Below are 18,326 nucleotides of genomic sequence, written 5' to 3' on the forward strand. Positions count from 1 at the left end.
CTATGGAAGCTGTTCTTACAGTCGTTATCTCTGGGTTTTAAGTGAGTTCCATTTTCACAGACGTCCATTGCTGATTTTGTCCGTAAATTAGTTAAACAGTAATATCATTAAATACAGAAATCAGACCCCTATAATATTCTAGTAAGTGATATTGATGAGGGCTAATTAACGTAAACACAAGAAATTCAGCAGATGCTGGAATTCCAAAGCAACACTTACAAAATGCTGGAGGAACTCAGCAGGTCTGGCAGTATCTATGGAAATGAACAAACTGTTGACGTTTCAGACCAAGACCCTTCTTCAGGACTGGAAAAGAAGGGGGAAGACACCAGAATAAAACGATGGGGGGAGGGGAAGAAGGATAACTAGAAGGTGATTGGTGGAGCCAGGTGCATGGGAAAGATAAAGGGCTAGAGATGAAGGAATCTGATAGGAGGGGAAAGTGGACCATAAGAGAAAGGGAAGAAGGAGGGGACCCAGGGAGAAGTGTTTGGCGGGAGTGAAGAGGTAAGAGGCCAGAGAGAGAAATTGAAGAACGAAGGGGGATGGAATTTTTAACTGGAAGGAGAAATCAATAATTATGCCATCAGACTGGAAGCTACTCAGATAGAATACAGGGTGTTGCTCCTCCACCCTGAGACTGGCCTTATCATGGCATAAGAATTTATTGATCGCTTATTAACATAAATGTTCATTTACTGTTTTCTCTCTGTCTATTGCTACTGAATCTGGATGTCCACTGCTCAGCAGTTGTTTTTGATAGTCTTGAAGTACCAATGGTTGTTATATTGTTTAATAGAGCATTGTTGCACAAGTGTCTGTACATACCTGCACTTGGTGAAGAATTGGCAGCCTGCATTGTTAAGAGACAACAGCGCCTGAATATTGTAGTGAGGCTAGAGTGAAGGCGTTTTTGTTTCAAGATTGACTCTTATTTGATTTAATATTTATTGGAGCTCATTTGTACGTATGGAGTGTCAATATGTCAGGTGTTTAGAGCCTGGCAAGACCCTATAGGACCAATGTTTGTGTAAGTGAAGCTCCATTCCCTCACTTCTGCATTCTAGTTTTTTTTGAGATAAAGGTAACCATTATAACAGCTTTCTTGTTCGCTTTTTAATCTGCACACAAACTTCTACTAATTTGTGTACATATGTCATTTGGGGTCCATTATCAATCCTCAGTTCTTTTTACAGAGCATCTCTACCAAATGCATCCACTTTGTTAAGATAGCACATTACAATATTCTGGAGTACACTCAGGATGAGCTTCAGTGGTGAAGACTTGTTGGCTAATTCTTCAACTTTATTGTGAGGAGTGGAGACCTTATTGTTGAGGGGGAGAGGCAGGAAATTATATAAATGTTAGTCTAAAATGATTGCCAGGAAACTGGTAGAGTCTCTAATTACGGATAAATTAATTGAAGACTTTCAACATTTTCAGCTGTTTGAAAGAGCTTGTATAGATTTGAAAACGGTAGGTTATGCCAAAGGAACTGACTTGATTTACTTGAGGAGGTAATCAGGGAGTGACTTTGAATGTCACAGGCTTTGGGCGAATTCTCTTAGAAAAAAATGAAACTGACAAATAATCTTAAGATGATAGACATGTACTCTGACGGGCAAGCATGAATATTCGTGCTTTGCAAGTATCTGTGTTGGGGCTTCAACCATGTCTTGGATTTAGAAACCAACTTAGAAGATTAAATGGACAGCTTTGTATCCACGTTTCCTGATCAATCACAATGCAACCGTGCCGGTAGAACAATTCAGTTACAGAAACATGATGATAGGTTGAGATATGGGAAAAATTATAGCAAATTAATATCAGTGTGGGCAAATGTGAGCCTTTAGATCATAAAGCATAAAACAGTACAGCACAGGGACAGGAGTTTCAGCTCACAATGTTGTGCTGAACCAAATAAATTAGTACTCAGATAGCCAACTAAACTGATCTTTTCTGCCTACACAATGTCCGTATCCCTGAATTTTCCTCACATTCATGTGCCTATCCAAGCGTCTCTTAAAAGTCCCTAAAATATCTGACTCTACTACCAACCCAGGCACACATTCCGGGCACCCACCACTCTCTGTGTAAAAAAAATGTTCCCCTCATATCTCCTTTGGATTTGCCCCCTCTCACCTTAAATGTACGCTGGAATTAGACATTTCAACCCTGGGAGAAAGACACTGTACATCCACTCTATCTATGCCTCTCGTAATCTTATAAACCTCTATCAGATCTCCCCTCAGGCTCTGTCAATCCATAGAAAGAAAAAAAACAAGTTTGTCCAACCTATCTTGCACATGCTCTATAATCCATTCAGCATCCTAGAAAAATTTTTTCTGTACCCTCTCCAAAGTGATGACATCCTTCCTATCATGAGGCAACCAGAACTGTATGTAGTACTCCATATGTGGTTAACTAGTTTTATAAAGTTGCAACATAATTTCTTGACTTTTGAACTCACACATCGACTAACAGAGGAAAGCATGCCATATGCCTTCTTAGCCACCCAATCACTTGCAGGGAGCTATGAACTTGGACCCAAGATTCTTCCGTTCATCTGTACTGTTAAGTGTCTTGTCCTTAACTCTTTACATTTAATCTACCGAGATGCGACACTTCACATTTTGCTGGGTTAAGCTCCATCTTCCATTTCTCTGCCCATATCTGGAATAAATCTATATCCTGTTGCATTCTTTGTCAGTCTTCTACATTATCCACAACACCCCCAATCTTTGTATCATCTGAAAACTCACACATCTACAATTTTCATCCAGGTCATTGGTTGGAAAGCTGTTCTACAAGCAGCAATTATGGTTCTGGGTATTCATCTCATATCTGAAATTTAAAAAAACTATTAATAGATGCATGGAAAGCTGGATTTATTCAGATATGTTGCTGGTCAGTCAGTCATGATCTTTTGAATAGGCTCAAATGAGCAAATAGTCTACTTCTGTTCTTACATTTTTAATAGTGAGTTCTCTTGCAAAGGAGATTAAACCATATTATGAAAGAGGAAGAATTATTCAATTCTCTGTGGTTAATATGACTGAACATTGAGACACTCAGGATCAAAACATTCACCAACGAATTGAATTATGGACACTAGATTTGTCTCTTTATTAGGTATTTATTAAAGACTGGAAACTAGATTAATGCATACAGTCAAATTGACTGGTTACTTTTCCTTCAGAATTGAATAAAGCTCATGTACCTCAGAACCATCTATTGGCTGCATGGATGGGCAAGGTGCTGTAGATAAAAAGAACCAAGATTTTAAAATGAGCTAGGCCAGGGGTTCCTGATCTTGGGTCTATAGACCCCTTGTTTATTGGCCCATGGCATAAAAAATGTTAGGAAACCCCGGTCTAGACAGACACAGTGGCATAGCGGTTAGTGACGCACTATTACAGCTCAGAGTATTAGAGCTTGGAGTTCACTTCCAACATCATCTGTAAGGAGTCTGTACATCCTCCCTGTGGAATGCATTGATTTTCTCCAGGTTCTCCGGTTTCCTCCCATAGTCCAAAGTCATTCCAATTAGTAGGTTAATTGGTGTTGGTGGTATGGCTTGAAAGGTCAGAAAGGCCTCCTCTGTGCTGTATCTCAATGAATGAATGAATGAATGAATCAATCAATCAATCAATCAATAAGATGGCTGATGTGGTCATTCACAGCAGAACAGATCAATGGAGTTCATAGCTTTAGATCTGCCAAACTCCATATGTTATATTGTGATGCAACTCACCAAGCTCTTAGGACAAAGAAGCAATGTCAGACACAATGATATAAAAATATCTTCCGCTGTAGATGTTGAGGTCATTGCAAGACTTTTGTTTATAAGAAACATTGACCTCACTCCCACTAGGAAGAATTACAAAGATGCAAAAACTATGAAAAAAAATGTGTGCTCCAACACTCACAATTCTTGAGTGGGATTCAGACAGCAAAATGCTTAATTGCGTGCATAACAGAGACCAAATGAGAAAGCTTCTATTCCCCCTGAATTACATTTCTTAGAAATGGCAGTACAAGATCTCAGTAGGTTTGGAGACAGTGTACTTGTGGTCTGGAAAATTTAGATTCAGAAACAATCTAGTGAATCTTAGACGACTTTCCTCAACCTCTTGATATCCTTCTAAAAACACCTGATTCTCTGAGTTCTTCCAGCATTTGTTTCTTGCTCCATATTGCAGCATCTGCAGTCTTTTGTGTCTCCATTAATCTTCATGATTTAACACAAGTTCCTTACTTTTGAGATTCTATTCTTCTGTTTGTGAAGCCCAAGTTTTCCTATGCTTTTAAATTGCCTTCTCATCTTGTCCTTCCATTTTCAAAGGTTTTCATCAAACTCCACCAAATCATTCTGATCCAGTATTAACTTCAATATTAAATCATTTATCTTATATTGTCACTCTTCATTCTTTCCATCAAAATGCATCAACTCACATTCACTGAATTTAATTCCATCTGCGATGTGAGTCACCTATTCATCAGCTGGTCTAGTTACTACTGATAACTACATTTCAGAGCCTCATGTCATCCATAAGTGGCAGATACTGTATTTGTTATAATGGCTACTGTGACTGATCCTTAAATTCAGTTCCAGCAATATTTGATGCATGAATCCAGGGCAAGTTTCTATGTGTACATTTCGAACTATGTCATGTTGGCTCAAGCCCATATCAAAAAGAACAGGCCTCCTAATATTGACCATGACATGTTTCTCTTCTACCCAAGAACTAACTGCCTCCCGCTACATTTTGCTTTCTGCTTTCTCTACCTATTTTGTATTCATGTTGCCACTGTCCTTTTAATCTCATAATCTCCACTTTTGTAAATAAGACTTTCATGTGACCCTCTGCAGGCACCTTTTCAAAGTCTTTATACGGATGCATTAAAATTGATGCTGCCTGGGCCCTACATACAGCCTAGTAGCAGAACATGGTAACAGAGTAGCATGTCTCATTGTTCTAAAATTCCTGGATTTACAGTAAATCCATGCAATTCCAGAATATGCCATTCAATTAGAATGGAATTTGGACATGCTCATTGCTTTTAACAGCTTCTGCATGATAGATATTGGGGTGACTAGTCTTCAGAAGTTACAGGTTTTCCTAGTAATCAGAATATATGTACGTCGGCCATTATGTGTTTCCTGTTGAAGGCAGCAGATCTGGAATTGGGAGCAATAACAAAAATACTGGAGGAACTCAGTGGGTTAGGCAACATCTGTGGAAGGAAGTAGATATTCAACCCTTTGTGACTCAATTTGCAACACTGAGTGTCCACTTCCCTCCATAAATACTACCTGACCCACTGAGTTCCTCCAACAGTTTCTTTGCAGTTCACTGTAAATTGCTCCTATTTTGTAGGCGAGTGATACAATGTAGTAGTGCGGGGTGGGGTGTGTGTTGATGGGAATATGAAGAGAATAAAGAAATATAGAATTAGTGTAGCTTTAGTGTAAATGAGTGTTTGATGGTAAGTGTGGACTTGGTGGGCTGAAGAAATTGTTTCCAAACCATATGTCTACAACTTTACAAATGCATGGTGAGCAAAGAACTGTAGACGTTGAAAATAATAAATACTGTAATTATCTTCCCCATTTTGTTAATCATTGCATAATCACGTAACAGAGAGAAGATGCAATTACGTGGTGTTTAGATGGCCTTGGATCACCGCAAAGTACCTAAAGGCAAATTAAATACCTTTGAAGTGTAACTTAAGTAACAACGCAAGCAATTTTTGCACAGCAAGGTCTCAGAACATCACAGTGATAATGGCCATATAAACTGCAGCAGACTCTTAAATATCTCCTCAGCACTGTTCCCTCTAAGTTGTCCAGGTGCCAGCCTGGCAGTAACTGCAACATTCCTCTGCACATAGACTTTGTTGCCACGCAGCTGGAATTTTCTTTTATATAAACATTTAAAGTGCCATGTTGTTTTCAGGCCATGTAAAAATTCACTGCTCAGAGCAATGGGTGGTCTACGCAGCTGTAAAATTAAAAATAGGGGGAAGGCTACTCCACAGTTTAGTAACAATCAAAGATCAAATACAAACCACAGCATTGCCAGTGAGTGTCCACATCCTGTGTATGATCACATTTTAAACAAATTTATTCTGCTGTTAGTTGAGATGTAAGTATTTTCCAGTAAAGCAGAGGGCTGCATGTTTCCTTTTCAAAAGAGTGCCATGGGATCTTTGGGAAGTGGAGTCATTTCTTTAACGTAGGAAGCAAGATGGCAAAATAATTATCAGAAATGGCTTGTTCTTGACATGATTCCCTCAGTGTGGGACTTAGAGCAGTCACAAAGGACATCAACTAGTAAATTAGAACAACCAGCAGCAGCTTAATTGTGCTTTCATTACCAACCTAACATCTTGTTTATATTCCAGGCCTATGTATCACAACTCATTAAACTTAATCTGCTCTTGTAAGACATGTCTCCCCACTTCATTATGCACTTCACACTGACGTTGCCTGTTCTCCCCAGTCAGTTTCTTTGTGAACAGCTGCACTGTGCTTCATCAGGGTGTGGGGAGTGAGGTGATGCTGGGGAGTGAGAAGGTGCTGGGGGGTGAGGTGGTGCTGGGGAGTGAGATGGTGCTGGGGAGTAAGGTGGTGGTGGGGAGTAAGGTGGTGCTGGGGTTGTGAGATGGTGCTGGTTTGTGAAGTGGTGCTGGGGAGTGAGATGGTGCTGGGTTGTGAGGTGGTGCTGGGGAGTGAGATGGTGCTGGGGTGTGATGTGGTGCTGGGGTGTGAGGTGGTGCTGGGGAGTGAGGTGGTGCTGGGGAGTGAGATGGTGCTGGGGAGTAAGGTGGTGGTGGGGAGTAAGGTGGTGCTGGGGAGTGAGATTGTGCTGCGGTTGTGAGATGGTGCTGGGTTGTGAGGTGGTGCTGGAGAGTGAGGTTGTGCTGGAGGGTGAGATGGTGCTCGGAGGTGAGGTGGTGCTGGGGGGGTGAGATGGTGCTGGGGAGTGAGGTGGTGCTGGACAGTGAGGTTGTGTAGGAGAGTGAGGTGATGCTGGGGAATGAGGTGGTGTTGGGGTGTGAGGTGGTGCTGGGGGTGAGGTGGTGCTGGGGTGTGAGGTGATGCTGGGGAGTTAGGTGGTGCTGGGGAGTGAGGTGGAGCTGGGGTTGTAAGATGGTGCTGGTTTGTGAGGTGGTGCTGGGGAGTGAGATGGTGCTGGGGAGTGAGATGGTGCTGGGGAGTGTGGTGATGCTGGGGAATGAGGTGAAGTTGGAGTGTGAGGTGGTGCAGGGGGGCGAGATGGTGCTGGGGAGTGAGGTGGTGCTGGGGAGTGAGGTTGTGTTGGGGAGTGAGGTGATGCTGGGGGTGAGATGGTGCTGGGGAGTGAGATGGTGCTGGGGAGTGAGGTGGTTGTGGGGAGTAAGGTGGTGCTGGGGAGTGAGATTGTGCTGCAGTTGTGAGATGGTGCTGCGGTTGTGAGATGATGCTGGGTTGTGCGGTGGTGCTGGAGAGTGAGGTGATGCTGGGGAGTGAGGTTGTGCTGGGTTGTGAGATGGTGCTGGTTTGTGAGGTGGTGCTGGGGGGTGAGGTGGTGCTGGGTTGTGAGGTGGTGCTGGGGTGTGAGGTGGTGCTGGGTTGTGAGGTGGTGCTGGGTTGTGAGGTGGTGCTGGGGGGTGAGGTGGTGCTGGGGTTGTGAGATGGTGCTGGGTTGTGAGGTGATGCTGGGGGGTGAGGTGGTGCTGGGTTGTGAGATGGTGCTGGGTTGTGAGGTGATGCTGGGGGGTGAGGTGGTGCTGGGTTGTGAGGTGGTGTTGGGGTGTGAGGTGGTGCTGGGGGGTGAGGTGGTGCTGGGTTGTGAGGTGGTGCTGGGGAGTGAGGTGGTGCTGGGGTTGTGAGATGGTGCTGGGGAGTGAGATGGTGCTGGGTTGTGAGGTGGTGCTGGGTTGTGAGGTGGTGCTGGGGAATGAGGTGGTGCTGGGTTGTGAGGTGGTGCTGGGGGGTGAGATGGTGCTGGTTTGTGAGGTGGTGCTGGGGAGTGAGGTGGTGCTGGGGAGTGAGTTGGTGCTGGGGGGTGAGATGGTGCTGGGGAGTGAGATGGTGCTGGGGAGTGAGGTGGTGGTGGGGAGTAAGGTGGTGCTGGGGAGTGAGATTGTGCTGCGGTTGTGAGATGGTGCTGGGTTGTGAGGTGGTGCTGGAGAGTGAGGTTGTGCTGGAGGGTGAAATGGTGCTGGGAGGTGAGGTGGTGCTGGGGGGTGAGATGGTGCTGGGGAGTGAGGTGGTGCTGGACAGTGAGGTTGTGTAGGAGAGTGAGGTGATGCTGGGGAATGAGGTGGTGTTGGGGTGTGAGGTGGTGCTGGGGGGTGAGGTGGTGCTGGGGGGTGAGGTGGTGCTGGGTTGTGAGGTGGTGCTGGGGAGTGAGGTGGTGCTGGGGAGTGAGGTGGTGCTGGGGTTGTGAGATGGTGCTGGTTTGTGAGGTGGTGCTGGGGAGTGAGATGGTGCTGGTTTGTGAGGTGATGCTGGGGAGTGAGGTTGTGCTGGGTTGTGAGATGGTGCTGGTTTGTGAGGTGGTGCTGGGGGGTGATGTGGTGCTGGGTTGTGAGGTGGTGTTGGGGTATGAGGTGGTGCTGGGGGGTGAGGTGGTGCTGGGTTGTGAGGTGGTGCTGGGGAGTGAGGTGGTGCTGGGGTTGTGAGATGGTGCTGGTTTGTGAGGTGATGCTGGGGGGTGAGGTGGTGCTGGGGTTGTGAGATGGTGCTGGGTTGTGAGGTGATGCTGGGGGGTGAGGTGGTGCTGGGTTGTGAGGTGGTGTTGGGGTGTGAGGTGGTGCTGTGGGGTGAGATGGTGCTGGGTTGTGAGGTGGTGCTGGGGAGTGAGGTGGTGCTGGGTTGTGAGATGGTGCTGGTTTGTGAGGTGGTGCTGGGGAGTGAGATGGTGCTGGGTTGTGAGGTGGTGCTGGGTTGTGAGGTGGTGCTGGGTTGTGAGGTGGTGCTGGGGAATGAGGTGGTGCTGGGTTGTGAGTTGGTGCTGGGGAGTGAGATGGTGCTGGTTTGTGAGGTGGTGCTGGGGAGTGAGGTGGTGCTGGGGAGTGAGTTGGTGCTGGGGAGTGAGATGGTGCTGGGGAGTGAGATGGTGCTGGGGAGTGAGGTGGTGGTGGGGAGTAAGGTGGTGCTGGGGAGTGAGATTGTGCTGCGGTTGTGAGATGGTGCTGGGTTGTGAGGTGGTGCTGGAGAGTGAGGTTGTGCTGGAGGGTGAGATGGTGCTGGGGAGTGAGATGGTGCTGGGGAATGAGGTGGTGCTGGGGAGTGAGGTGGTGCTGGACAGTGAGGTTGTGTTGGAGAGTGAGGTGATGCTGGGGAATGAGGTGGTGTTGGGGTGTGAGGTGGTGCTGGGGGGTGAGGTGGTGCTGGGGTTGTGAGGTGGTGCTGGGGAGTGAGGTGGTGCTGGGGAGTGAGGTGGTGCTGGGGTTGTGAGATGGTGCTGGTTTGTGAGGTGGTGCTGGGGAGTGAGATGGTGCTGGGGAGTGAGATGGTGCTGGGGAGTGAGGTGGTGCTGGGGAATGAGGTGAAGTTGGAGTGTGAGGTGGTGCAGGGGGGTGAGATGGTGCTGGGGTTGTGAGATGGTGCTGGTTTGTGAGATGGTGCTGGGTTGTGAGATGGTGCTGGGTTGTGAGGTGATGCTGGGTTGTGAGGTGGTGCTGAGGGGTGAGATGGTGCTGGGGAGTGAGGTGGTGCTGGGGAGTGAGGTTGTGTTGGGGAGTGAGGTGATGCTGGGGGTGAGATGGTGCTGGGGAGTGAGATGGTGCTGGGGAGTGAGGTGGTTGTGGGGAGTAAGGTGGTGCTGGGGAGTGAGATTGTGCTGCGGTTGTGAGATGGTGCTGCGGTTGTGAGATGGTGCTGGGTTGTGAGGTGGTGCTGGAGAGTGAGGTGGTACTGGAGAGTGAGGTTGTGCTGGAAGGTGAGATGGTGCTGGGAGGTGAGGTGGTGCTGGGGGGTGAGATGGTGCTGGGGAGTGAGGTGGTGCTGGGGAGTGAGTTGGTGCTGGGGGGTGAGATGGTGCTGGGGAGTGAGATGGTGCTGGGGAGTAAGGTGGAGGTGGGGAGTAAGGTGGTGCTGGGGAGTGAGATTGTGCTGCGGTTGTGAGATGGTGCTGGGTTGTGAGGTGGTGCTGGAGAGTGAGGTTGTGCTGGAGGGTGAGATGGTGCTCGGAGGTGAGGTGGTGCTGGGGGGTGAGATGGTGCTGGGGAGTGAGGTGGTGCTGGACAGTGAGGTTGTGTAGGAGAATGAGGTGATGCTGGGGAATGAGGAGGTGTTGGGGTGTCAGGTGGTGCTGGGGGGTGAGGTGGTGCTGGGGGGTGAGGTGGTGCTGGGTTGTGAGGTGGTGCTCGGGGGAGTGAGGTGGTGCTGGGGAGTGAGGTGGTGCTGGGGTTGTGAGATGGTGCTGGTTTGTGAGGTGGTGCTGGGGAGTGAGATAGTGCTGGTTTGTGAGGTGATGCTGGGGAGTGAGGTTGTGCTGGGTTGTGAGATGGTGCTGGTTTGTGAGGTGGTGCTGGGGGGTGAGGTGGTGCTGGGTTGTGAGGTGGTGTTGGGGTGTGAGGTGGTGCTGGGGGGTGAGGTGGTGCTGGGTTGTGAGGTGGTGCTGGGGAGTGAGGTGGTGCTGGGGTTGTGAGATGGTGCTGGTTTGTGAGGTGATGCTGGGGAGTGAGGTTGTGCTGGGTTGTGAGATGGTGCTGGGTTGTGAGGTGATGCTGGGGGGTGAGGTGGTGCTGGGTTGTGAGGTGGTGTTGGGGTGTGAGGTGGTGCTGGGGGGTGAGGTGGTGCTGGGTTGTGAGGTGGTGCTGGGGAGTGAGGTGCTGCTGGGATTGTGAGATGGTGCTGGTTTGTGAGGTGGTGCTGGGGAGTGAGATGGTGCTGGGTTGTGAGGTGGTGCTGGGGGGTGAGGTGGTGCTGGGTTGTGAGGTGGTGCTGGGGAATGAGGTGGTGCTGGGTTGTGAGTTGGTGCTGGGGGGTGAGATGGTGCTGGTTTGTGAGGTGGTGCTGGGGAGTGAGGTGGTGCTGGGGAGTGAGTTGGTGCTGGGGGGTGAGATGGTGCTGGGGAGTGAGATGGTGCTGGGGAGTAAGGTGGTGGTGGGGAGTAAGGTGGTGCTGGGGAGTGAGATAGTGCTGCGGTTGTGAGATGGTGCTGGGTTGTGAGGTGGTGCTGGAGAGTGAGGTTGTGCTGGAGGGTGAGATGGTGCTCGGAGGTGAGGTGGTGCTGGGGGATGAGATGGTGCTGGGGAGTGAGGTGGTGCTGGACAGTGAGGTTGTGTAGGAGAGTGAGGTGATGCTGGGGAAGGAGGTGGTGTTGGGGTGTGAGGTGGTGCTGGGGGCGAGGTGGTGCTGGGGTGTGAGGTGGTGCTGGGGAGTTAGGTGGTGCTGGGGAGTGAGGTGGAGCTGGGGTTGTGAGATGGTGCTGGTTTGTGAGGTGGTGCTGGGGAGTGAGATGGTGCTGGGGAGTGAGATGGTGCTGGGGAGTGTGGTGATGCTGGGGAATGAGGTGAAGTTGGAGTGTGAGGTGGTGCAGGGGGGTGAGATGGTGCTGGGGTTGTGAGATGGTGCTGGTTTGTGAAGTGGTGCTGGGGAGTGAGATGGTGCTGGGTTGTGACGTGGTGCTGCGGTGTGAGGTGGTGCTGGGGGGCGAGATGGTGCTGGGGAGTGAGGTGGTGCTGGGGAGTGAGGTTGTGTTGGGGAGTGAGGTGATGCTGGGGGTGAGATGGTGCTGGGGAGTGAGATGGTGCTGGGGAGTGAGGTGGTTGTGGGGAGTAAGGTGGTGCTGGGGAGTGAGATTGTGCTGCAGTTGTGAGATGGTGCTGCGGTTGTGAGATGATGCTGGGTTGTGAGGTGGTGCTGGAGAGTGAGGTGGTACTGGAGAGTGAGGTTGTGCTGGAAGGTGAGATGGTGCTGGGAGGTGAGGTGGTGCTGGGGGGTGAGATGGTGCTGGGGAGTGAGGTGGTGCTGGACAGTGAGGTTGTGTAGGAGAGTGAGGTGATGCTGGGGAATGAGGTGGTGTTGGGGTGTGAGGTGGTGCTGGGGGGTGAGGTGGTGCTGGGGGGTGAGGTGGTGCTGGGTTGTGAGGTGGTGCTGGGGAGTGAGGTGGTGCTGGGGAGTGAGGTGGTGCTGGGGTTGTGAGATGGTGCTGGTTTGTGAGGTGGTGCTGGGGAGTGAGATAGTGCTGGTTTGTGAGGTGATGCTGGGGAGTGAGGTTGTGCTGGGTTGTGAGATGGTGCTGGTTTGTGAGGTGGTGCTGGGGGGTGAGGTGGTGCTGGGTTGTGAGGTGGTGTTGGGGTGTGAGGTGGTGCTGGGGGGTGAGGTGGTGCTGGGTTGTGAGATGGTGCTGGGGAGTGAGGTGGTGCTGGGGAGTGAGGTTGTGCTGGGTTGTGAGATGGTGCTGGGTTGTGAGGTGATGCTGGGGGGTGAGGTGGTGCTGGGTTGTGAGGTGGTGTTGGGGTGTGAGGTGGTGCTGGGGGGTGAGGTGGTGCTGGGTTGTGAGGTGGTGCTGGGGAGTGAGGTGGTGCTGGGGTTGTGAGATGGTGCTGGTTTGTTAAGTGGTGCTGGGGAGTGAGGTGGTGCTGGGGAGTGAGGTGGTGCTGGGTTGTGAGGTGGTGCTGGTTTGTGAGATGGTGCTGGGGAATGAGGTGGTGCTGGGTTGTGAGTTGGTGCTGGGGGGTGAGATGGTGCTGGTTTGTGAGGTGGTGCTGGGGAGTGAGGTGGTGCTGGGGAGTGAGTTGGTGCTGGGGGGTGAGATGGTGCTGGGTTGTGAAGTGGTGCTGGGGAGTGAGGAGGTGCTGGGGGGTGAGGTGTTGCTGGGTTGTGAGGTGGTGCTGGGGGGAGTGAGGTGGTGCTGGAGAGTGAGGTGCTGCTGGCGTTGTCAGATGGTGCTGGTTTGTGAGGTGGTGCTGGTTTGTGAGATGGTGCTGGTTTGTGAGGTGATGCTGGGGAGTGAGATGGTGCTGGTTTGTGAGGTGATGCTGGGGAGTGAGGTTGTGCTGGTTTGTGAGATGGTGCTGAGGAGTGAGGTGATGCTCGGGGGTGAGGAGGTGCTGGGGGGAGTGAGGTGGTGCTGGGGAATGAGGTTGTGCTGGGGGGAGTGAGATGGTGCTGGTTAGTGCGATGGTGCTGGGCGTGAGGTGATGCTGGGGGTGAGGTGGTGCTAGGGAATGAGGTGGTGCTGGGTTACGAGGTATTGCTGGGTTGTGAGATGGTGCTGGGTTGTGAGATGGTGCTGCGTTGTGAGGTGGTGGTGGTGCTGGGTTGTGAGGTGGTGCTGGGGAGTGAGATGGTGCTCGGGAGTAAGGTGGTGGTGGGGAGTGAGATTGTGCTGCGGTTGTGAGATGGTGCTGGGTTGTGAGGTAGTGCTGGAGAGTGAGGTTGTGCTGGAGGGTGAGATGGTGCTGGGAGGTGAGGTGGTGCTGGGGGGTGAGATGGTGCTGGGGAGTGAGGTGGTGCTGGACAGTGAGGTTGTGTAGGAGAGTGAGGTGATGCTGGGGAATGAGGTGGTGCTGTGGTGTGAGGTGGTGCTGGGGAGTTAGGTTGTGCTGGGAAGTGAGGTGGTGTTGGGGAGTGAGGTGATGCTGGGGGTGAGATGGTGCTGGGGAGTGAGGTGGTTGTGGGGAGTAAGGAGGTGCTGGGGAGTGAGGTGGTTGTGGGGAGTAAGGTGGTGCTGGGGAGTGAGATTGTGCTGCGGTTGTGAGATGGTGCTGGGGAGTGAGGTGGTGCTGCGGGGTGAGATGGTGCTGGGGAGTGAGGTGGTGCTGGACAGTGAGGTTGTGTAGGAGAGTCAGGTGATGCTGGGGAATGAGGTGGTGTTGGGGTGTGAGGTGGTGCTGGGGGGTGATGTGGTGCTGGGGGGTGAGGTGGTGCTGGGTTGTGAGATGGTGCTGGGTGTGAGGTGGTGGTGGTGCTGGGTTGTGAGGTGGTGCTGGGGAGTGAGATGGTGCTGGTTTGTGAGGTGCTGCTGGGTGGTGAGATGGTGCTGGGGAGTGAGATGGTGCTGGGGAGTGAGGTGGTGGTGGGGAGTGAGGTGCTGCTGGAGAGTGAGGTTGTGTTGGGGAGTGAGATGATGCTGGGGAATGAGGTGGGGTTGGGGTGTGAGGTGGTGCTGGGGGGTGAGGTGGTGCTGGGTTGTGAGGTGGTGCTGGGGTTGTGAGATGGTGCTGGTTTGTGAAGTGGTGCTGGGGAGTAAGATGGTGCTGGGTTGTGAGGTGGTGCTGGGGAGTGAGGTGGTGCTGGGGAGTGAGATGGTGCTGGGGTGTGACGTGGTGCTGGGGTGTGAGGTGGTGCTGGGGAGTGAGGTGGTGCTGGGGAGTGAGAAGGTGCTGGGGAGTAAGGTGGTGGTGGGGAGTAAGGTGGTGCTGGGGAGTGAGATTGTGCTGCGGTTGTGAGATGGTGCTGGGTTGTGAGGAGGTGCTGGAGAGTGAGGTTGTGCTGGAGGGTGAGATGTTGCTGGGAGGTGAGGTGGTGCTGGGGGGTGAGGTGGTGCTGGGGGGTGAGATGGTGCTGGGGGGTGAGGTGGTGCTGTGGTGTGAGGAGGTGCTGGGCAGTTAGGTTGTGCTGGGGAGTGAGGTGATGCTGGGGGTGAGATGGTGCTGGGGAGTGAGATGGTGCTGGGGAGTGAGGTGGTTGAGGGGAGTTAGGTGGTGCTGGGGAGTGAGTTGGTTGTGGGGAGTAAGGTGGTGCTGGGGAGTGAGATTGTGCTGCGGTTGTGAGATGGTGCTGGGTTGTGAGGTGGTGCTGGAGAGTGAGGTGGTACTGGAGAGTGAGGTTGTGCTGGAAGGTGAGTTGGTGCTGTGGGGTGAGGTGGTGCTGGGGAGTGAGGTGGTGCTGGACAGTGAGGTTGTGTAGGAGAGTGAGGTGATGCTGGGCAATGAGGTGGTGTTGGGGTGTTAGGTGGTGCTGGGTGGTGAGGTGGTGCTGGGTTGTGAGGTGGTGCTGGGGAGTGAGGTGGTGCTGGGGAGTGAGGTGGTGCTGGGGTTGTGAGATGGTGCTGGTTTGTGACGTGGTGCTGGGGTGTGAGGTGGTGCTGGGGAGTGAGGTGGTGCTGGCGAGTGAGATGGTGCTGGGGAGTGAGGTGGTGGTGGGGAGTAAGGTGGTGCTGGGGAGTGAGATTGTGCTGCGGTTGTGAGATGGTGCTGGTTTGTGACGTGGTGCTGGGGAGTGAGGTGGTGGTGGGGAGTGAGGTGGTGCTGGGGAGTGAGGTGGTGCTGGGGTGTGAGGTGGTGCTGGCGAGTTAGGTTGTGCTGGGGAGTGAGGTTGTGTTGGGGAGTGAGGTGATGCTGGGGGTGAGATGGTGCTGGGGAGTGAGATGGTGCTGGGGAGTGAGGTTGTGTTGGGGTGTGTGGTGTTGCTGGGGGTGAGATGGTGCTGGGGAGTGAGATGGTGCTGGGGAGTGAGGTGGTTGTGGGGAGTAAGGAGGTGCTGGGGAGTGAGGTGGTTGTGGGGAGTAAGGTGGTGCTGGGGAGTGAGATTGTGCTGCGGTTGTGAGATGGTGCTGCGGTTGTAGGATGATGCTGGGTTGTGAGGTGGTGCTGGAGAGTGAGGTGGTACTGGAGAGTGAGGCTGTGCTGGAAGGTGAGATGGTGCTGGGGGGTGAGGTGGTGCTGGGGGGTGAGATGGTGCTGGGGAGTGAGGTGGTGCTGGACAGTGAGGTTGTGTTGGAGAGTGAGGTGATGCTGGGGAATGAGGTGGTGTTGGGGTGTGAGGTGGTGCTGGGGGGTGAGGTGGTGCTGGGGGGTGAGGTGGTGCTGGGTTGTGAGGTGGTGCTGGGGAGTGAGGTGGTGCTGGGGAGTGAGGTGGTGCTGTGGTTGTGAGATGGTGCTGGATGTGAGGTGGTGCTGGGGAATGAGATGGTGTTGGGGTGTGAGGTGATGCTGGGGAATGAGGTGGTGTTGGGGAGTGAGGTGATGCTGGGGAATGAGGTGGTGTTGGGGTGTGAGGTCGTGCTGGGGGGTGAGGTGGTGCTGGGGGGTGAGATGGTGCTGGTTTGTGAGGTGATGCTTGGGGGTTAGGTGTGGCTGGGTTGTGAGGTGGCAATGGGGTGTGAAGTGGTGCTGGGGGGTGAGGTGGTGCTGGGTTGTGAGGTGGTGCTGGGGAGTGAGGTGGTGCTGGGGTTGTGAGATGGTGCTGGTTTGTGAGGTGGTGCTGGGGAGTGAGATGGTGCTGGGGAGTGAGATGGTGCTGGGGAGTGAGGTGGTGCTGGGTTGTGAGGTGGTGCTGGGGAGTGAGATGGTGCTGGTTTGTGAGGTGGTGCTGGGGAGTGAGGTGGTGCTGGGTTGTGACATGGAGCTGGTTTATGAGGTGGTGCTGGGTTGTGAGGTGGTGCTGGGGAATGAGGTGGTGCTGGGTTGTGAGGTGGTGCTGGTTTGTGAGATGGTGCTGGGGTTGTGAAGTGGTGCTGGGGAATGAGGTGGTGCTGGGGGGTGAGGTGGTGCTGGGGAGTGAGGTGATGCTGGGGAGTGAGATGGTGCTGGGGAGTGAGGTTGTGCTGGGTTGTAAGATGGTGCTGGGGTGTGAGATGGTGCTGGGGAGTGAGATTGTGTTGGGGAGTGAGGTGATGTTGGGGTTGTGAGATGGTGCTGTGTTTGTGAAGTGGTGCTAGGGAGTGAGATGGTGCTGGGGAGTGAGGTGGTGGTGGGGAGTAAGGTGGTGCTGGGGAGTGAGATTGTGCTGCGGTTGTGAGATGGTGCTGCGGTTGTGAGATGGTGCTGGGTTGTGAAGTGGTGCAGGAGAGTGAGGTGGTGCTGGAGAGTGAGGTGGTGCTGGAGAGTGAGGTTGTGCTGGAAGGTGAGATGGTGCTGGGGAGTGAGGTGGTGCTGGACAGTGAGGTTGTGTAGGAGAGTGAGGTGATGCTGGGGAATGAGGTGGTGTTGGGGTGTGAGGTGGTGCTGGGGGGTGATGTTGTGCTGGGTTGTGAGGTGGTGCTGGGGTGTGAGATGGTGCTGGGGAGAGTGAGGTGGTGCTGGGGAGTGAGGTGGTGCTGGGGTTGTGAGATGGTGCTGGTTTGTGAGGTGGTGCTCGGTAATGAGATGGTGCTGCGGAGTGAGGTGGTGCTGGGGAGTGAGATGGTGCTGGGGAGTGAGGTGGTGCTGGGTTGTGAGTTTGTGATGGGGGGTGAGATGGTGCTGGTTTGTGAGGTGGTGCTGGGGAGTGAGGTGGTGCTGGGGAGTGAGTTGGTGCTGGGGACTGAGGAGGTGCTGGGGGGTGAGATGGTGCTGGGTTGTAAAGTGGTGCTGGGGAGTGAGGAGGTGCTGGGGGTGAGGAGGTGCTGGGTTGAGAGATGGTGCTGGGGAGTGAGATGGTGCTGGGGGGAATGAGGTGCTGCTGGGGTTGTCAGATGGTGCTGGTTTGTGAGGTTATGCTGGGGAGCGAGGATGCGCTGGGTTGTGAGGTGGTGCTGAGGAGTGAGGTGATGCTCGGGGGTGAGGAGGTGCTGGGGGGAGTGAGGTGGTGCTGGGGAATGAGGTTGTGCTGGGGGGAGTGAGATGGTCCTGGGGAGTGCGATGGTGCTGGGCGTGAGGTGATGCTAGGGGTGAGGTGGTGCTAGGGAATGAGGTGGTGCTGGGTTGTGAGGTGGTGCTGGGTTGTGAGATGGTGCTGGGTTGTGAGGTGACGCTGGGTTGTGAGGTGGTGCTGGGTTGTGAGGTGGTGCTGGGATGTGAGATGGTGCTGGTTTGTGAGATGGTGCTGGGGAGTGAGGTGGTGCTGGGTTTTGAGATGGTGCTGGTTTGTGAGGTGCTGCTGGGGGGTGAGATGGTGCTGTGGAGTGAGATGGTGCTGGGGAGTGAGGTGGTGCTGGGGAGTGAGATGGTGCTGGGTTGTGAGGTTGTGTTGGGGAGTGAGGTGATGCTGGGGAATGAGGTGGTGTTGGGGTGTGAGGTGGTGCTGGGGGGTGAGGTGGTGCTGGGTTGTGAGGTGGTGCTGGGTTGTGAGATGGTGCTGGTTTGTGAGGTGGTGCTGGGGAGTGAGATGGTGCTGGGTTGTGAGGTGGTGCTGGGGAGTGAGGTGGTGCTGGGGAGTGAGATGGTGCTGGGGTGTGAGGTGGTGCTGGGGTGTGAGGTGGTGCTGGGTTGTGAGGTGGTGCTGGGGAGTGAGATGGTGCTGGTTTGAGAGGTGGCGATGGGGAATGAGGTGGTGCTGGGTTGTGAGGTGATGCTGGGGAGTGAGATGGTGCTGGGGAGTGAGGTTGTGCTGGGGTTGTGAGATGGTGCTGGGGTGTGAGATGGTGCTGGGGAGTTAGGTTGTGTTGGGGAGTGAGGTGATGCTGGGGTTGTGAGATGGTGCTGGGGTTGTGAAGTGGTGCTGGGGAGTGAGATGG

Source organism: Mobula hypostoma, chromosome 7, assembly GCF_963921235.1.
Source record: "Mobula hypostoma chromosome 7, sMobHyp1.1, whole genome shotgun sequence".
NCBI classification, from domain to species: Eukaryota; Metazoa; Chordata; class Chondrichthyes; order Myliobatiformes; family Myliobatidae; genus Mobula; species Mobula hypostoma.